General features: G+C 40.7%; 1 long non-coding RNA gene across 1 annotated transcript in view; it reads left to right on the top strand.

The window, feature by feature from the left end:
- The first annotated feature begins 2406 nt into the window (after positions 1 to 2406).
- The window catches only part of LOC119472998, a 431266-nt gene continuing 413460 nt past the window's right edge, over positions 2407 to 20212 (top strand). The window contains exon 1 of the long non-coding RNA XR_005202163.1: positions 2407 to 2565. This is a non-coding gene — a long non-coding RNA (uncharacterized LOC119472998). The remainder of the gene's footprint in view (positions 2566 to 20212) is intronic.

Genomic DNA, 20212 nt, shown 5'->3' on the forward strand with positions numbered 1-20212 from the left:
AATTGGAGTCGTGATCTCCACCCCCAGTCTGGCTTGGGAGTTGCTTTCAGGTTGCAGCCAGAAGGGATTTTTAAAATGACTTCTCTGGATTTCAGGTTTCTTGCTGTTGAAAAAAGGAACAAAGTGTTACTGGGAAGAAGGTAACTTCTGTTGGATGTTGGCCCTCAGCCTCCAGCCCCAGACTACTGCTCTCTGTCCTCCAGAGGGGTGCTAGGCCACCTACTGAAGAGAGACCCAACTGACTTTCCTAATGACTCATCAGGAACTAGTACGCACTATGGTCAAGTTCTTTCTTATCTGTGAGCAATTCAGGCTATCTCCTGATGGGGATGAGGCCAAGGCTTTCTTTTTCTTTTTTCTTTTTTTTTTTGGAGACAGAGTCTCACTCTGTCACCAGGCTGGAGCGCAGCGGCGCTATCTCGGCTCACTGCAATGTCTGCTCCCAGGTTCAAGCAATTCTCCTGCCTCAGCCTCCCGAGTAGCTGGGATTACAGGCACCCACCACCACGCCCAGCTAATTTCTGTATTTTTAGTGGGGACGGGGTTTCACCATGTTGGCCAGGATGATCTCAATCTCTTGACCTCGTGATCTGCCCACCTTGGCCTCCCAAAGTGTTGGGATTACAGGCGTGAGCCACCACACCTGGCGAGGCCAAGTCTTTCTTATCTTTTGGTTGTCTCTGCTTAATAGAGGAGCCTGGTTTAAGATGGAGGCCTGGCTCAGATCTTTCTCTCCACCTCAGGAATGGGGTTGTGTTCTTTCCTGCCCTGACCCTCTCTGAATTGTAAGTGTTTCAATAGTACTCTCAATTGTCTGCCATGTTTTGGAAATAAATGAATAATTTTTTTAAATGTTAAGTATGGAAATAAACCTTAGCCCATCTACTGCTAAAAAAATTTCTTGTAGACTCTCATGCCATCTGTGAATAAAGATAAATTTTTTTTTGTTGTTGTTTTGTTTTTCAGATAGAGTCTCACTGTTGCCCAGGTTGGAGTGCAGGGTTGTGATCTTGGCTCACTGCAACCTCTGCCTCTGCGGTTCAAGTGATTCTTGTGCCTCAACCTCCTGAGTAGCTGGGATTACAGGCTGATGCCACCATGCTTGGCTAAGTTTTTGTATCTTTAGTAGAGATGAGATTTCACCATATTGGCCAGGCTGGTCTTGAACTCCTGACCTCAAGTGATCTGCTTGCCTCAGCCTCCCAAGGTGCTGGGATTATAGGTATGAGCCACTGTGCCTGGCTGTGAACAAAGACAGTTTTATTTCTTCCTTCCCAATGTGTATACTTATTTACTTTTCTTGTCTTATGACATGAGTTAGTATTTTTAGCACAATGTTGAAAAGAAGTGGAAAGAGAGGACCTCCTTGACTTGTTCTGTATCTTAGTGAGAAAGCTTCCAATTTCTCACCATTAAAGTATGATGTTAGATGTAGGTTTTTTGTAGATATTCTTTATGAAGATAAGGAAGCTCAACTTTGTTTCTAGTTTACTAAGAGTTTTTATCATAAATGGGTATTAAAGTCAAATGCTTTTTCTGAATCTATTGATGTGATCATGTAATTTTTATTTTTTAGCCTGCTGAGGTGATAGATTACATTGATTTTTGAACATTGAAGCAGACTTGCATTGCTGGGATGAATTCTACTGGGTTATGGTATATAATTCTTCATTTTCTTTTCTTATAATGTCTTTGGTTTTAATATTAGAATCACATCATGTTTTTGAGATTCATTCATGCTATTGCGTATATTAGTAATGTTATGGGGTCTCTGGGGTGTTGATTTTTCTGGCCAGAAACCTCTGTGGCCACAGCACCTTTGCCTGAGTTCTTGTCCTGTGTCCAGGAAGAATGAGGTACACAGGCAAGTGAAGGGTGAAGAAGAGTTTTATTTAGTGTTAGAACAGCTCAAGGAGTGGGTAGCGGCTATCTGTGGACAGGTTGTCTCATCGAGTGTTCAGTTCTCAGCAGAGAGGACGCCCTGGAGAGGGTGGCTCCTCTCCGCAGGCAAGTCATTCAGATGTCTTTGAAGCTCTCATCCAAGAAGGTGGCTCCTCTCTGCTGGCAGGTTGTCTCTGCAGCTCTCAGTGGAGAAAGTACTACTACTCTCTGCAACTGGTCATCCAGTCATCTCCCATTATCTCCAGCTATGAGCAGAAAGAGTACTCTGCTCTGCAGCTGATTGTTTCCTCCTCATCTCTCTGCCTTCTCTCTCCTCTGGCTGTCCTCTGGCCTACTCTAGCTGAGCGCTTAGGACTTTTATGGACCTTGGAAGGGAGGAAGTATGTGCTGATTTGTTCATAAGCGGCATGGGCAGGCTGGAAGAGGCATTATGAGTTCCCACTCCACTCTGTAGGACTGGCAGCCCAGTCTCCAGCCTTCAGGCCTCCCTGACCTGAAGAAGGGGTCTTACTGGGGCCCCTGCACCCTTCTGCCAAGCAATCAATCTGTCTCCTGCTGTCATGCATGGCCCTGGGGCTTGGCCTCAACTTCCGCTCTGAGATCAGAGCAGGCATCGAGCAAAGAGAAGCCAGGCAGTGGGAGCAGACACCTCTGAGCCTGCAGGTATGGGGAGTGGGAGTGGTGGTGGGGGTGGGAGGTGGTGTGGGCGGGAGGTGGTGTGGGCTTCCTGGGGCCTCTGAGGGTGCAGGCTGCAGAGATGCCCGGGTCCTGCACCTGGGAGGGAGGCCAGAGCTGCTCCTGGGAGCTCCTGCCCTGCTAACTCAAAAGGGGCAGGCATCCCCCTTTGCCCCACCTACTGACTACTTCCTGGAGTGGGAAGCCCAGGTTTGCAGCTGCGGGTATGGCAGCTGCAGCTGCACCCACGAGGGCAGATCCTGCCTGTTCCTGGCTTTCCCCAAGAGCACAGAGGCTCAGATCCCCAGCTGCAGTTTGGGCAGCTGTAGCCCCAGGGGGGTGGGGCTCCTGCCTGCTTTGTAGAGCAGGAGGCCTGGGTCTGCAGCTGTGGTTTGGGTGGCTGCAGCTGCACGGAGAGCTCCCATCTCAACTCAGAAGGCTCAGGGCTCCCAGAGGCTCCATGGAGTGTGCAGCTCCAGCCCCACTTCCCTGCTGCAGCCAGCATGTTGGCAGCAGCCACTACTGTCAGCAGTTGGTTCCTTTATATGGCTAAGTAGTATTCGATATTATGAATATATAACAATTTGATTATCATTTTCCTATTGGTGAGTATTTGGATGATTTCCATTTTATGTTCTTATGAGAAGGCTGTAGTAAATATTCCCTTATGAGTCATTTTGTGGATATATGTTTTCATTTTTCATGGATTAATATTCAGGAATTGAAATGTTGGGTGATGAGTATATGTATGTTTAACCTGAGAAGAAACTGACAAAACAGTTCTTCAGAGTACCTATACCATTTTACACTCCCACCAGCAATGTAAGAGAGTTCTAGTTTTTCCACATACTAGTGAACACTTGGTATTACCAGTTTTTGTAATTTTAGACATTCTTATGTATGTAAAATGGTATCTCGTAGTTTTAATTTGCATTTCTCTTATGACTAGTTATATTGAGCATAGTTTCATATGCTTAATTGGCCACTTGGAAAATTAATTTCATAAGATACTTGTTTAAATCTTTTGCCCATTTAAAGCCAGTTTAAATGACCAGAAAGAACAGCAGGACTCTAGATATAGTTCCTAATCATTAGTACCTTAGGAACAATTTACCTCTTGCTTTTTGTGAAATGGGATTTTGGTAGATTGCAAAGATACCTGATTCTGATGGCCTTGTCACTTTCTTTGGATTCTGATGACCTTGTTACTTTCTTTGGCCAATAGAATGCAAAAGAGATAGGTGTCTGTTCTAAACCTAGGTCTTTTTTTTTTTTTTTTTTTGAGATTGGGTCTGGCTCTGCCACCCCCTCCCACCTCAGCTTCCCGAATAGCTGAGAGTACAGGAGTGTGCCACAACGCTCAGCTGATTTTTACACTTGTAGTAGAGATGGGGTTGCCCAGGCTGGTCTCAAACTCCTGAGCTCTAGCAATCTGCTAGCCTCAGACTCCCAAAGTGCTGGGATTACAGGTGCGAGCCACAGAACCTGGCCTTCTAAGCCTAGATCTTTAAGCATTGCGTCCTTTTGCTTCTTCTCTTGGAACTTTGCTGTTGTTGTGTAAAAAGCCTCAGCTGGCCTGTTGCATGATTAAAGGGATGTGACCCAATCACTTCCTTTGTCCCAGTGACCAATCAGCCAATTGACCAACATGTTAGTGAGGTCACCCTAGACCAACAGGATCTCGGCTGACCAGCCAGGTGACTGCAAACACATGAGCAAGCCCAGTGAAGATCAGCTGAGTCTGGTCCAGATCAACACAATCATCAGATGACCCATAGACTCCCGAGCAATATGAAGGCTTAAGTTACTACATTTTAGAGTAATGTGTTATGCTGTGGTAGATAACTGATATAGGGAGATTGGCAATCTGGATTTTGGTAAACCAGATATTAGAAAGGTAAGGATAATTCGTTCGTAAATAAAAATAATTCCTAGGTTTTACGTTAATAGCTGCATCAAGTTGGGCAAGTCGTTTTAAATTTCCTCGTCTAGTAACTGAAATTAACAAAATAGATTCTTTGAGGTGGGTTGTCAGGCAGAGCAAATGGGAGAAAATATGGGGCAGTACGTTATAAAACAGCAGGTTGACATCATTTCTCTACACTTTGCCCTTGGTTTCTTTATTATTAAGGTTGGTGCAAAAGTGATTGTGGTTTTTGCCATTACTTTCAATCACTTTTGCACCAATCTAATAAAACATTAATAACTTTAGGAAATAATGGCATGAGTCTGTTTTATAAAGTTAAAAGCAACTTGCTTTTTACCATGACCTAGGAGGCCTACATGATCTGGCTACTCAGTTCTCTTCACTTTCCTACCTGTCTCTGTGTCCAGATCAGGGGTGTCCTCTCTGTTCCTCACACATGCCACGTGCCTTCCCACATGAGAACGTTTCCATCTGCTGTTCCCTCCACCTGTGATAATATTCCCACCTCTCTCTCTCTCTCTCTCTCTAAGTGAACCAGAATTCAGGAACAGTATACTTATAATGCAAATAGGATCATGTGAAGTAGCACTCTTAGTAATTAATATATGTTCTCTATTTTGAGTCAGAGTAATGCAAAAGATAAGTAAAAAAAAAATCCCTTTGTCTTCTCCTATAGAGTTTCTTTAATTCAGAAATCAGAATATTGAGCAACCTAGGAGAAGCAATTGAGTTTCATGAAAGCTGGTTGGGGGGCCTTCAGAAAAGATTGCTTCCCAGTCATTATTCTCTCTTTCTTCCCCCATCTCTCATGCTTTACTGAGATAATTTTACATCATAAAATTTAACTGTTTTCAATGTACTATTCAATCTTTTTCGTGTATTTACAGAATTGTACAACCACCGTCACAATCCTATGCCATCATCTCCAAAAGAAACCCATCCACATTTACAGTCACTCCCATTATCACCCCCAGCTCCAGGCAACCCCTAATCTACTTTCTATGTCTATATATTTGCTTTTCTGGGTGCTTACGAGAAACAGAATTATACAATGCCACACATCTTTTAATGGCCTTCTTGCCTTAGTCTTTGCATCACAACTGAAATGTTACCTCTTTCCTTAAACTTCACTGTTATTCTGCATGTCATCCCCTCATTTTTTTTGGTAGAACTTACTGCAATTTGTAATTATTTCATTTGTTTGTTTACTTGCTTTTGTCTGCCTATGCTACTAGAATATCGTTTTTCTGAGGTCGGGGAAAATTTCTGTTTTACATTCTGCCTGTGTTCCAGGACCTACTTAGTGCCAAATGCAGAGTGGATGGGTGTCCAGTAAATATCTGCTGATTGAAATAAGTTTTTAAAAAGTATTGGGGCAACAGGATAGTGGACTAAGAGGCCCTAGACTCTCCTCCCCCACCAACAAATACACTGATTCAACAACAATTCATGGACAAATTCCCTTTGTGAGAAATACAGAAACTAGTTGAGAGGCTCTTTCACCCTGGATGAGTGCAAAATATGACACATCGAAGCCAGTAGGAAAATTTGACACCCTCTCACTTCATCTTACCCCTGGCACAGTGCCATAAGATTGAGAAAAACCATGCCTTCAGCTTCCAGCTTCTCTTTGAAGAGGCAAAGAATTGAATTGCATGTTCAATGCCCCAACTTTTTCAGGAGTCCCTGAGGACTGTCTTATGTCTTTTCAGTCTTGGAACACTGACAGGACTTGGCATACTCTAATCTCCAAGAAGAGAGCAAAGATAGTGGTTTGGGCTGACAGTTGCCACAGCTCCTACCTCAGCTCAGCACAGAGTGAGCATATGAAAAACCCTAGCTCCTAGATTCTCCCAAGGAACAGCAAGTGTTGGTCTGCATGCCTGATGCTCCAGCTTTTCCAGGCACTGTCCAAAGGACTGGATTTTGTTTGGAGTGCTGATAGAACCCAGCATAATCTAGCTGCCTGAGGGCTAGTGGAAACAGACAGAGGTTTATTTTACTTTATTTTTTTGTATTTTGCTTTTTGAGAAGGAGTCTTGCTCTGTTGCCCAGACTGGAGTGCAGTGGCACAATATCGGCTCACTGCAACCTCCACTTCCTGGGTTCTTACTTTCTGAGGCAGTTCTCCTGCCTCAGCCTCCCGAGTAGCTGGGACTACAGGTATGCACCACTATACCCAGCTAATTTTTGTATTTTTAGTAGAGATGAGGTATCGCCATGTTGGCCAGGCTGGTTTCAAACTGCTGACCTCAGGTGATCTGCCCGTCTCGGCTTCCCAAAGTGCTGAGATTACAGGTGTGAGCCACCGTGCCCCACAGACAAACAGACCTTTAGGCTGACAGCCTCTATAGCCCCGTATCCTCAGTCAGCACAGAATTAATGAATGAAAAACCGTAGCTTCCAGCTTCTTTGTGGGGAGGGAAAGAGTTAAATCACACATCCAATGCTCTAACTTTTCTGGTGCTGCCTAAAGAACTGGCTTCTCTCTTGCCTGTCTTAAAGCACTAATGGAAACCAGCATTCTAGTCACCTGGGGGCTAGTGAGAAAAAGATAGCATTTTTACCTAGCACGTAGTTAGTCACCACCGCTCTCCATCCAGCTTGGTGCACAGTGAGCAGCTAAAAAAACCAACACTCAAATTCCAGCTACTCCTTGGGGTAGAAAAAGAATTGGACAATGTTTAATAATCTAAATTTTTGGGGAGCTTCCCAATGGATTAGCTTCATTTTCAGTTGTCTGAGAGCACCAACTGGACGAAACATACCTGGAAGTCACTGAAAATAAGGAAAGTGGGTTGGACTAGGAATAAAGGTTTTTTTGGGGCTCCAGAATTTCTGGGCTCGTTGATGAAGGCATTCTATATGAGGCCAGTCCATGAAGACTAAGAGAGGTGTTTGTTTGTTTTCCCTAATGAGCAGATACTAACACAGAAAATCAAGATAAATGAATAAATAAATATTCAAGGTAAACGAATGCATAGGGAAATATGTTGCAAACAAAGGAACAAGATAAATGTCCAGAAATAGCCATCATAGAGGTGCTCACCGAGGGGACTTCCAGTTCCAAAATGGTGGTACAGAAGCAAGCTGGCTTTACTCCCCTTCACAGAAAACCAAAAACAAACATTCGGTGCTGAGATTATCATTAAAAATATCCTAGAACTCAATAGGAAGATGAGATAGCTCCTAGGGCCTCAGAGAAGTGAAAAAAATTCTGAGCAGATAGTAAGAGAATAGGACTGCCACATCTGTGATACTCCTCCCTCCATTCTGCCCAGCACCAAGCAAGCAGAAATATTCCCCCACAACTCACGGTTTCTACAATGGAAACAGTGAGACTGAGGTGGACAATGATCTTGGATTCCCTGGCAGGAGATCTGTCCTTGCCTTAAGACATGGGTAGCATCAAGAGTGTCTGAAGAGAGAAATATCCCTGAAGACAGGCAGAGACAAAGTGGGAGTTGTGATTAGCATTTCCAGCCCTGGAACCTCTGCTCTGTAACTTGACCAAAGGAGATGATAAATCATAGTAGCATACCACTTTGAAGGTGGTTCATTCCACAGGTCACCTGAGCACAAACCCCTAGCCAGCCTTCCCACAATGCTGGAATATCCCCTTTAGGAGCTTCTGCATTCAGGAAGGACAGTACTTCAATTATTTACTAGAGCTGAGGAGAACCTAGGCTTAAGATAAAGCCAAAAGGGAGATAGTGACCAAATAGTAAAGAACCTCTAAGCAAACACATCTAATAAAAACCTAAACAAGCCAGTCAGAGAGAACTGGAATAAATAATTAATGCAATACAAATACATAGACATATATCCACAAGAAGTAACAGCAAACTGGGAATCATGATCTCCCCAAATAGACAGAGCAAGGAACTGGTAACTGACTCTAATGAGATGGTGATATGTGAACTCTCTGAGCAAGAATTTAAAACAGTAGTTTTAAGGGATCTCCAAGATAACACACAAGAAAATTCAGAAATTTAACAGAGATTGAAATAATTAAAAAAAATAAAACAGAAATCATGAAACTGAAAAATATATGTGCTAAACTGAAAAATTTATTAGAGGGTCTCAACAGCAGAATTAATCAAGTGGAGGAAAAAATCAATGAGCTAGAAGATGACTGTTTGAAAATAAACAGAGGAGAAACAAAAAGAATGAAAAGCAAGATGGCCTACAAGATACAAAATATTACCTTCAAAGACCAAATTTAAGAATTATGGATGTTCAAAAGGAAGCTGAGCAAGAGTAGGGGGTAGAAACCTTATTCAAAGAAATAACAACAGAAAACTTTCCAAAACTTGGTGAAGATATATAAATAACCAGGCACAGGAAGGTGAGAGAGCACTTAACAGCTTTGACCCAAATGAGACTACCTCAAGGCATGTAATAATAAAATTCTCAAAGGTCAAGGACAAAGGGAGAATCCTAAAAGCAGCAAGAGAAAATAATTTATGAAGGAAAGCAAGTAAATTATGAAGGAGCTCCAATTCATCTGGCAACAGACTTTTCAATGGAAACCATACAGGCCAGGAGGGAATGAAATGACATTTTTAAAGTGCCACAAGAAAAAAACTGCCATTCAAGAATACTATATCTAGCAGAATTATCTTTCAAATCTGAAGTGGAGATAAAGTTTTTTCCCAGACAAACAAAAGGTAAGATAATTTATCACTACCAAATCTGTCTTACAAGAAATGCTAAAGAGAGTTCTTCAATCTGAAAGAAAAGAACACTTATGTGCCAAAAAAAATTGAAAGTATAAAACCCACTGGTAAAATTAACTGCACAAACAAACTCTGAGTACTGTAATACTGTAATATTACCTCATAGTCATAACTCTAGTGTGAAGCTCAAAAGACATATTTATCAAAAACAGTAATAGCTATAGCAACCTGCTAAGAGTTGGGCAGTGTAAAAATATGCAAATTGAGACAACTAAAATCAAAATGTGGAGGAATGAAGTTAAGATGTAGAAGGTTTTAGTTTTCTGCTTTTTTTCTTTGTCTCTATTCTTTCATGTGATCTAAGTTGCTATCTCTTTAAAATACCTGATTATATCTATAAGATATTTTTTTGTAAGGCTTATGGTAACCATGATGTAAAAATCTATAATAGATTCTCTAAAAATATAAAACAATGAATTAAAACATATTAGCAGAGAAAATCACTGAACGAAAAAGGAAGACAGTAAGAAAGGAAGAGAGGAGTTACAAAACAACCGGAAAACAAGCAATAGAATGGCAGGACTAAATCCTTACATATCAATAATAACACTGAATGTAAATGAACTCAATTATCTAATTAAAGAGCATAAATTGGGTGAATAAATAAAGAAACAGGATACAACTATATCCTGCATTCAAGAAACCCACTTTGCTTATAAAAACACATATAGACTGAAAGTGAAGGGGTAGAAAAAGATATCTGATGCAACTGAAAACCAAATGTTGAATAGAAGTGGTGAGAGTAGGCATCCTTGCCTTGTTCCTGTTATTACAGGGAAAACTTTATATTTTTGCAATTGAGTATAATGTTAGCTGTAGGTTTTACATATATGGCCTTTATTTTTATTTTTTTTTGAGATAGGGTCTCTGTTGCCCAGGCTGCAGTGCAGTGGCACAATCTTGGCTCACTGCAACCTCTACCTGCCAGGTTCAAGCAATTCTCATGCCTCAGCCTCTCGAGTAGCTGGGATTACAGGTGCCTGTCACTGCGTTCGGCCAATTTTTGTATTTTTAGTAGTGATGGGGTTTCCTCATGTTGGCCAGGCTGGTCTTGAACTCCTGACCTCAGGTGATCCACTCGCCTTGGCCTCCCAAAGTGTTGGAATTACAGGCATGAGCCACTAAGCCTGTTGTATGGCCTTTGTTATATTGAGGCAATTTTTCTATTCCTAGTTTCTTGAAAATTTTGATCATAAAAGGATATTGAATTTTGTCAGATACTTTTCCTGCATTTATTGAGATGATCATGTGATTTTTGTTCTTTATTCTGTTAACGTGGTGTATCATATTCATTGATTTTTATATGTTGAATCATTTATCCCAGGGTTAAATCCTCCTTGATCATGGTGTATGATCCTTTTAATGTGCTGTTGAATTTGGTCTAGCATCCTTTGGTTAAGGATTTTTACCCCTATATTCATCAGGGATATTGACCTGTAGTTTCTTTTCTTGTGGTTTCTTTGTCTAGCTATAATGACAGAGTGATCCTCTTCTCATTCCATGAGGTTGTAAGTATTCCCTCCTCTTCAATTTTTTGGAAGAATTTGAGAAGTATTTGTATCAATCCTTCCTTAAATGTTTGGTAGAATTCACCAGGGAAGTAATTTGGTCCTGGTCCTGGGCTTTTCTTTGTTTGGATTTTTTTTTTTTTTCAGATTCAATTCCTTTATTAGTAGTAGGTTTGTTCAGACTTTTTTTTTTATTAGAAATTATAAATTTATTATACTGATGTTGTTTACAAAGATAATTTTTTTTTTTAATTTCCGCAGGTTACTGGGGAACAGGTGTTGTTTGGTTACATGAGTAAGTTCTTCAGTGGTGATTTGTGAGATTTGGGTGCACCCATCATCCGAGCAGTATACACTGCATCCTATTTGTAGTCTTTTATCCCTCACCCCCTTCACAGTGTTTCTCCCTGAGTTTACAAAGTCCATTGTGTCATTCTCATGACTTCGCATCCTCATAGCTTAACTCCCAATTGTGATGAGAACATACAATGTTTGATTTTCCATTTCTGGGTTACTTAGCATAATAGTCTCCAATCTCATCCAGGTCACTGCAAATGCTATTAATTCATTCCTTTTTATAGCTGAGTTGAATTCCATCATAAATATATACCACAGTTTCTTTTTTTTTTTGAGATGGCATCTCACTCTGTCACCCAGATTGGAGCACAATGGCATGATCTAGACCCACTGCAACCTCTGCCTCCCAGGTTCAAGTAATTATCCTGCCTCAGCCTCCTGAGTAGCTGGGATTACAGGCATGCACTGCCACGTCTGGCTAATTTTTGTATTTTTAGTAGAGATGGGGTTTTGCCTTGCTGTCTAGGCTGGTCTTAAACTGCTGCCCTCAGGTGATCTGCCTGTCTTGGTCTCCCAAAGTGCTGGGATTACAGGTGTGAGCCTGTCTTTGTTGGATTGAGTTAATTCAAAGGCCCTACCTTTGATCACTGATTTTATTTCTTCTACTTGTTCAATTCTATTGCTGAGATTTTCCAGAGCATTTTGCATTTCCAGAAGTATATCCATTGTTTCCTGAAGTTTTGATTGCTTTTTATTTATGCCATCTGTTTCCTTGAATATTTTTCCCTTCACTCCTCATATCATTTTTTGGATTTCCTTACATTGGGCTTCACTTTTCTCTGGTATCTCCCTGATTAGTTAGTAACTAACTTCCTGAATTCTTTTTCAGGTAAATCAGGGACTTCTTCTCGGTTTAGGTCCATTGCTGTTGAGCTAGTGTATTTTTTTGGGGGGTGTTAAAGAACCTTGTTTTGTCATATTAGCAGGGTTGGTTTTCTGGTTCCTTCTTGTTTGGGTAGGCTGTCAGAGGGGAGGTCTAGGGCTGAAGGCCATTGTTCAGATTCTTTTGTCCCACGGGATGTTCCCTTGATGTAGTGATCTACCTCTTTTCCTAGGTGTTGGGAACCAGCCCAACCCCGTATGTGTGTGCCCTTAGTCCCGGTGGTGACGAGGGATTGAGAAAAGGAAATAAAGACAGAGACACAAGAGTAGAATTTACAGCATGGGTCCAGGGGACCAGTGCAAGTGTCGGAACTGCATTGGCCCCGAGCTCTGGGCTCCAAACACTTTTATTATGTGCATAATCTCATTGAACTTATGGGTGTGGAATGGGAGGGTGAAGGGGTAGGTAAGACGGGTGGGGTGGGGCGGTGGGGGAGAGTACTTGAGATCCTTCTAAGACGTGCTAAACTAGTACTCTGAGATTATCACTGATTGTTGTTAGGGTGCGGCTGCATCAGAAGTATAGCGGATGAGGAGCCACAGGGGGTCTGATCATGCCCAATGCATCAGCGAGCCTTTGTCTTCCGAGCATTGAGGACATAGAGCAATTAAAATCACTCCATATTCCGAGAACCTAGGCAGAGCCTGAGGTGTTCCATGATCTCTGCCCTGCAAGGCTTTTCTCCTTCTTGCCAGCTCCCACCTACAAAGACCCTCCTGGATCTTGTGAGCAGAGGTCGCCTTCCTTCTCAGAGATCTTTGCATGAGCCCTCTTTACGAGGCCCTCATACAGCCTCCATGTTAAGAAGGTATTCGTGGGACCAGAGCAGTATTCTCTGCTCTGCAACCACCCTGAGGTGTTCCTCGGCGTTACTGCGCTCTCAGATGGTCTTTACCTTAGGCCTCCTGTTGCCGCTTGATTTCTAATTAACTGCACCAGTAATATAGTTTAGTTTGGAGTATAACTTCAGTATACTCTGAGCCAAGCAAACTTATAATTATTTAGCTAGTCTCCTTGACCCACGCTATGGATGTGGCTTCCTGAGAGCTGGGCTGTGGTGATTATCTCTCTTCTGAATCCAGAAACCCAACAAGTCTACTGGCTCCAGGCTGGTATTGGGAATTGTTAGCAAAGAGTCCTGTGCTCTGAACTGTCTGTGGATCTCTCAGTCGTGGATACCAGCACCTGTTCCATTGGAGGTAGCAGGGGTGTGAAATGCACTCTGTGAGGGTTCTTAGCTTTGGTGGTTTAATGAACTATTTTTGTGCTGTCTATTTCTAGGCAGTGGGCAAGCAGGGTTGAGAACTTGCCCAAGGCTACCCATCTTCCAGCTGCGAAAGCAAATATGGTTTTCCTTTTTCCCCTGCCTGTGGAGTCTGCACACCATTGCTACAAAGTTCATCTGGAGATTTCCTTCTCCTGTGGCCTTTTCCCAGTGCCTCTGGCCCCACCCCCCTGCCCAGAGGACTCCTGTGAGGCCAGACAAAAATGACTTGCTAGAAGACCCAGTGAGCTCCCAGGGCTTTTCCTGCTGCTTTCTCTACCCCTGTATTTCACTCAGCTCTCTAAATTGACTCAGCCACAGGTAAGGTCAAGATCTTCTCCTCTAATCTAGGCCTTCAGTTTCCCCATTAGGAGTGTGTGTTTGAGGGTTGAAAATCTCCCTTTCCCACTTCCACAGTTTGGGCACTTAGGGTATTTAGGTTGTCTCCTGGGTTCTGCAGGAGCAATCCCCTTCCTTCAGGGAGTCTGTGGGTCCTCTCGGTTTTCCTGATTTATTCCTGAAGTCATTCTGGAGCAAAAATTCACAATGTGAGCCTCCACACATTGCTCTATTTGATTTGGAGTTGCAATCTAGTCCTGCCTCCTGTCTGTCATCTGTCATAATCCTCTCCATTTACAAAGATTTTAAATCCAGACTTTTTATTTATTCATGACTCAGTCATGAATACAACATACAACCTTGGTAGGTTGTATGTTTCTAGGAGTTTATCTATTTCTTTTAAATTATCCAGTTTGTTGGCATGTAATTGTTCATTGTACTCTCTTATGATTCCTTTTGTTTCTGTGGCATTTGTTTTAATGTCTCCTCTTTTATGTCTAATTTTATTTATTTGAGCCTTCTTTCTTTCCTTCTAAAGATTTGTCAATTTTTGTTTATCTTTAGAAACAAACCTGTTTTTTTTTTTCTATTTTCTGTTTTATTTCTGCTATAATATTTACTGTTTCTTTCTAAAACTTTGGGCTTAGTTTGTTCTTCCTTTTCTTGTTCTTCCTTCTTAGTACCATTTTTGCTGCATATTATAAGTTTTGGTGTGTTGCATTTTTGACTTTGTCTCAAGATATTTTCTAAGTTTCTTCATTTTAATTTTTATGCATATAGTTATCCAGTTTTCCTAGCACCATTTATTGAAGGGACTGTCCTTTCCCCATTGTAAGTTCTTGGCACCTTTTGTCAAAGATGAATTGGTTATAAATGTGTGGATTTTTATCTGGGTTCTCTATTCTGTTCCATTGTTCTATATGACTTTACTTCTCTAGTTACAAAAGTCCTAGATGGCATCTTCTTCCCATAGAAGTCTTCCTTTCTGCATTGGAAATTTGTTGTTTAGTATACCCCTTCATAAATTTTCTTAGCCTGAACTTCTGGATAACTTGCTGCAGCTTCTACATCACTTTCTGCTCCATCTTGCACTTTTATGTTATGGAGATGGCTTCTTTCCTTAAACCTCGTGAACCAACCTCTGCTAGTTGTCAACTTTTCTTCTGCAGCTTTTTCACCTTTCTCAGCCTTCATACAATTGAAGAGCATTAGGGCCTTGATCTGGATTGGGCTTTGGTGTCAAGAAATGTTGTGGCTGCTTTAATCATCTGTCTAGACCACTCAAACTTTCTCTGTATCAGCAATAAGGCTGTTTCTTGTCATTCATGTGTTTGCTGTAGTAGTATGTTTAATTTCTTTCAAGGACTTTTCCTTTGCATTCACAACTTGGCTCTCTGGTGTAAGAGGCCTAGATATCTGCCTGTCTTGGCTTTTGATATGCCTTCCTCACTAAGCATAAGCAAATCTAGCTTTTGACTTAAAGTGAGAGACATGTAACTCTTCCTTTGACTTGAACACTTGAAGTCCATTGTAGGGTTATTAATTAGCCTTTTTTAATATTATTGTTTCTCAGGGAATAGGATGCCCAAGAAGAGGGAAGGAGACAGGAATGGCTGGTTGGTGGAGTAGTCAGAACACATACAACATTTACTGATTAAGTTTACTGTCTTATATGGGTGTGGTTAATGGCACCCCAAAACCATTGCAATGGTAACATCCAGGGTCACTGATCACATATCACCATGATGGATATAATAAATAATGAAAGCTTAAAATATTGTGAGACCTATCAAAGTGCGACACAGAGACATGAAATGAGCGCATGCTGTTAGAAAAACAGTGCCAATAAATTGCTTAATGGGGGGGGTGCCCAAACTTTCAGTTTGTAAAAATGCAGTATCTGCAAAGCACAATAAAGTGAAATGCAATAAAATGAGGTGTGCTTTAATTAAAACCCAATCAAAAGAACATACTCATGATGGTGACAAATATTATTGTCATTAACACTTGAGTGCCTGGTAAGAGCAATGATTCATTTAATTGTGATACACATCATTTTAAAATCCTCGATTTTTGGCTTTAACTTTTCAATAGAGGATATCCTTCCCATGGATGTTTTATATATTTTTCTTGTTTGCTTTTTGTGGCATCTTATAATGAGCTTCCTGAGTTTGTGAGAAATTACTTTGGAATTATAATAGAAAACATGGAAATAACACATTTATCACGATTACTGCTGTTGGGATGAACAACCCAGAAGATATAAAGTGACATTTAAAAACATTAGTTTTCAAGAATATAAAGACAAGTATATCTGAATAGATTTTTTTTCCACAATAGGTGGCTGCAAACTTTGTATAAGCCTGAATGTTTATAGAGTAATAGCTGTGAATAAGTTTACACATTGTTCAAAATAATGTGACATGATTTCAAAAAGTGTTTGCCAAGAATCTGTACTGTTACAGCTTCTGTATTATATGTTTTACCACTTGTCATGATAGATGACCTTAGTTCATGTGATTTGCCCCAGAGAGAGACAGGAGAGTGTTATGTTTGTAACATAGATGGAGTATGTAATATATGTGCAGGAATATTAATTATTACTGTTATTATAATCAATGAGGTCACATAGCTAGGGCTTTGCAAAGCTGAGGTACAAACCCCAATCTGTCATTCTGAGTCCGATAGTAAGAAAAAATATTGTGGCACTCAAACACTCTATAGTGAAATAAACAAATATATATGTATATATGTGTGTATATATACATATACACATATATTTATTTTTTGGTCTTAGTTTGGGCTGCTATAAGAAAAATAACATAGCTTGGGTAGCTTAACCAACAGAACTTTATTTCTCACAGTTCTGGGGACTGGGAAGTCCAAGTTCAAGGTGCCGGCAGATGTGGTATCTGGTACAGACTTGCTTTGTGGTTTGCCGATGGTGATTTTCTCATTGTGTTCTCACAGGCCAGAGAGGAGACAGACAGTGAGTTCTTGTGTCTCTTCTTACAACAGTACTAATCCCATTCATAAGGGCTCCATCCTCATCACCTAATCACCTCCTAATACCATCACATTGGGGATCAGAAGAATTTCAACACATGAGTTTTGGGGTAACAAAAACATTCAGTTTATAACAAGTTTTATATTTAGTTTATGAAAGTTTCTTGTTGCTGTTAAGTTTTTTAAAAATGTCTTTCTTCTCCGATTTCACTGATTGATGGAACACAAAGAGAAGATCTTTTGGATTTCATGGAATTACATCTTGTCAGAGAAGAATGTGCTTTTCTAACTCTCATGTGGCCCAGCCCTTTTTATGTGACATATGGGAAAACTGAGGCCCAGAGAGGTTGAATGCCTCACTCAAGGTCACTTGGTGGGTTAGTGCCAGAGCTGGGAATGACAGCCCAGTTTTCCATGATGCTACAGAGCCCCTCTGGGAGGAGAAAAGAGCTGAATTTCATGTGAGGGCCATGGCCCCTATAGCCTTCCACACTGCAGCTCATCTGGGAGTGGGAAAAACTGCCAGAGGAGGCTCAGAGACCCTCAGCAGGGCTGAAGGCTACAACTGGGCTTCATACTGTCAAATGTAAAAACCCACAGCAAGGGAGCAGAAGGCCCTGACTGGAAAATAGCTACAGTAGGCAAATTTCGTGCATTTGTATGAATGCAATCATTGTCTAGTGACAGAATTATTAATGTCATAGGCTTTTTCTCTCTGTGCTCATTTGCCAGTCCTAGAAAGCCCTGCAGGACAAAGTACTCACGTTAGTTTCATCTCATCCGTTTCCTCTACCTAAAATATTTGTTGCTTTCTCTCTCTATGTACATCTTTTTTTTTTTTTTTTTTGTTGTAGAGTTCCACTCTTGTCTCTCTGTACATCTTATGTACATCTCTCTCTCTCTCTGTAGCATAACCCAACATGGAGTTGTAGGAGGAATTCTGATTAAATCTCAGAATAGTGGGAAGAAGAAAGTTTTTAGAGACAAACTACTTAGGTTTGAGACACAGCTCTGCCACTTCCTGGCTGTGTTAACTTGGATGAGTCACTTACACCCTCTGAGCCACTGTTTCCTTCTCTGGAAAATGGGATAATAATGGAATACATTGTTAGAATTAAATGAAATAACGTGTGAAGTTCTTGGCAAGGTGATAGGACATAATGTGTTTTCAATGAATATTAACTCCAGAAAAAAATATTGCTGTGATAAATGGGGAAAGTGATTTCCTCTCTCTGGAGCTTAGATTTACCAAATGTAAGTAAAATAGTTGTAATAAAAACTCTTCCTGCTTGAATAGTCTGTGATTCACCCTTGCCTTTTACCCCATCAGTAATAACCCCTTCCTCACTGACTCTGTATTGCCCTGCATTTGGGCCTCTTTGTGATGGCTCCTACTCTGATTATAATTATTTTCATCTGTACCCACTTGAAGGTATGTTTATCTCAGCGACTTGCTCATGGTAAATGGTCAGTAAATATCTGTTGTTTGGATGGATAATTGTACATTTTCTGGTCCCATGCATCTCAGAGTGAGTAGCTGTGTTGTGCCTTTTAAAAAGCCTTTTAGAGCTGAGCATGGTGGCTCATGCCAGTAATACCAGCACTTTGGGAGGCTGAGGTGGGTGGATTGCTTGAGCAAGGAGTTTGAGACCAGCCTGGGTAACATGGTGAAACCCCATCTCTACTAAAAATACAGAATTTAGCTGGGTGTGATGGCAGGTACCTGTAGTCCAGATACTGAGAGGCTAAGGTGGGAGGATGGTTTGAGCCTGGGAGGTGGAGATTGTAGTGAACCAAAATCACACCACTGCACTCCAGCCTGAGCAACAGAAGGAGATCCTGTCTCTAAATAAATAAATAAATAAATAAATGTTATATTTATTCCTCACACCCCATCTCCTCCCCTCAGATTTTTTGAACAAAATTGCAGACATAATATAAAATTATCTAAAAATCTTTGAGTACACCTCTAAAAGAAAGGAAGTTTTCTTTTTAGACATATCCACAATGCCTTTATCATACCTAAAACACCCAATAATTTCTTAATAACATTAAATATCCAGTGTTCATATTTCCCTGATTTATTTATATATGTTTACAATTCATTTCTCTGAATCAGAGCTCAAATAAGGTACATGCATTGCATTGGATTTGTTTGATATATCTCTTAAGTCTCTTTTGCATTGCTTTTTCTCCAATTCTGTCAGTTTTTTATTCATATATTTTGGGGCTCTGTTGTTAGGTGTATATATTTATATAATTGTTATATATTCTAGATAGATGACCTAAAAATTATAAAATGTCCTTCTTTGTCTCCTGTAACCATTCTCCCCCCCCACTTGTCTAGTTTTTGTAATATAGTATAACCATTCGCAGCTCCCTTTTGGTAACTATTTGCATAGTATATGTATGTTTTCCAGTCTTTTTACTTTCAGCCTATTTGTGTTTTTGAATCTCAAATGCATCTCCTAGAGGCAGCATATGGTTGGATCATTTAAACTATCTATTCTGCCAATCTCTGCTTTTATTCTTAGAGATGGGGTCTTGCTATGTTGCCCATGCTGGAGTGCAGTGGTTATTCCAGGGCACAATCACTGTACACTGTATTCCTGAACCCCTGGGCTCAAGTGATCCTCCTGCCTCAGCCTCCCAAGTAGCTGGGACTGCAGGTGCACCCGACTGTGCCTGGCTCTGCTTTTTAATTAGAGTGCTTGATCCATTTCTATTAAATGTAATTACTGAGAAGGTAGATTTGTATCTGCAATTTTACTATTTGTTTTCTACGTATCTATATATTTCTGTTCTTCTGTCTCTCAATTGCTGCCTTCTTTAGTTTTACATATAGATGTTTTACAAGTACCATTTAAATTACCATGTTGTTTCTTTTTATATTTTTGAATTTTTTTGGTAGTGTCTCTGGAGATCACAATTAACATCTTAATTGATAACAATCTAGCTTGGATTAATACAAACTTAAATTCAATAACATACAAAACTCTGCTCTTACAGAGATCCATTCACTCTCTCCTGGAAGGGTTTGATTCCAAGCTCATTTGCATGGTTGTTCACCGGGGGCTGTTGGACTGAAAACCCTGTTTCCTCACTGACTGTTAGTTGAAGGCTGCCTCAGTCTCTTGCAGTGTGGGCTTCTCTGGCATGTGACATCTTGCTTCATCAAAGCCAACGAAAGAGTTTGCTAGAAAGACAGAAATTACCATCTTTTGTGATTTAATCAATCATGGAAGTGACATCCCATCATCTTTGCCATATTCTTTTGGTCAGAAGCATGTCACCAGGCAAAGTCCACACTCAAGGGAAGGGATAATTACACAAAAGTGTAAGTGCTAGTGAATAAAGTAAAAATATTTTACCCCCAAATATTTTTCTTTGACTGATTCTGGAGTGGTCCTGCAAAGCTGTCTTTTGTGTGGGGAATTTGCATCTGTATATCTGTAGAGACTCTGTATTAAGGCAGCCTGCCCTTCCCTTGTCCAGATCTAGGAAAGATTAACTGAGAGCCTGCTATCTTTAGAAGTATGAAAAGAAACATTTATCATCTATTCTGTCTGAGGTTTCATCTGCATAACAAGACCCTCTTTGCTAGCCAAGCCT

This window comes from Cebus imitator, unplaced genomic scaffold, assembly GCF_001604975.1.
Source record: "Cebus imitator isolate Cc_AM_T3 unplaced genomic scaffold, Cebus_imitator-1.0 Scaffold126, whole genome shotgun sequence".
Lineage (NCBI taxonomy): Eukaryota > Metazoa > Chordata > Mammalia > Primates > Cebidae > Cebus > Cebus imitator.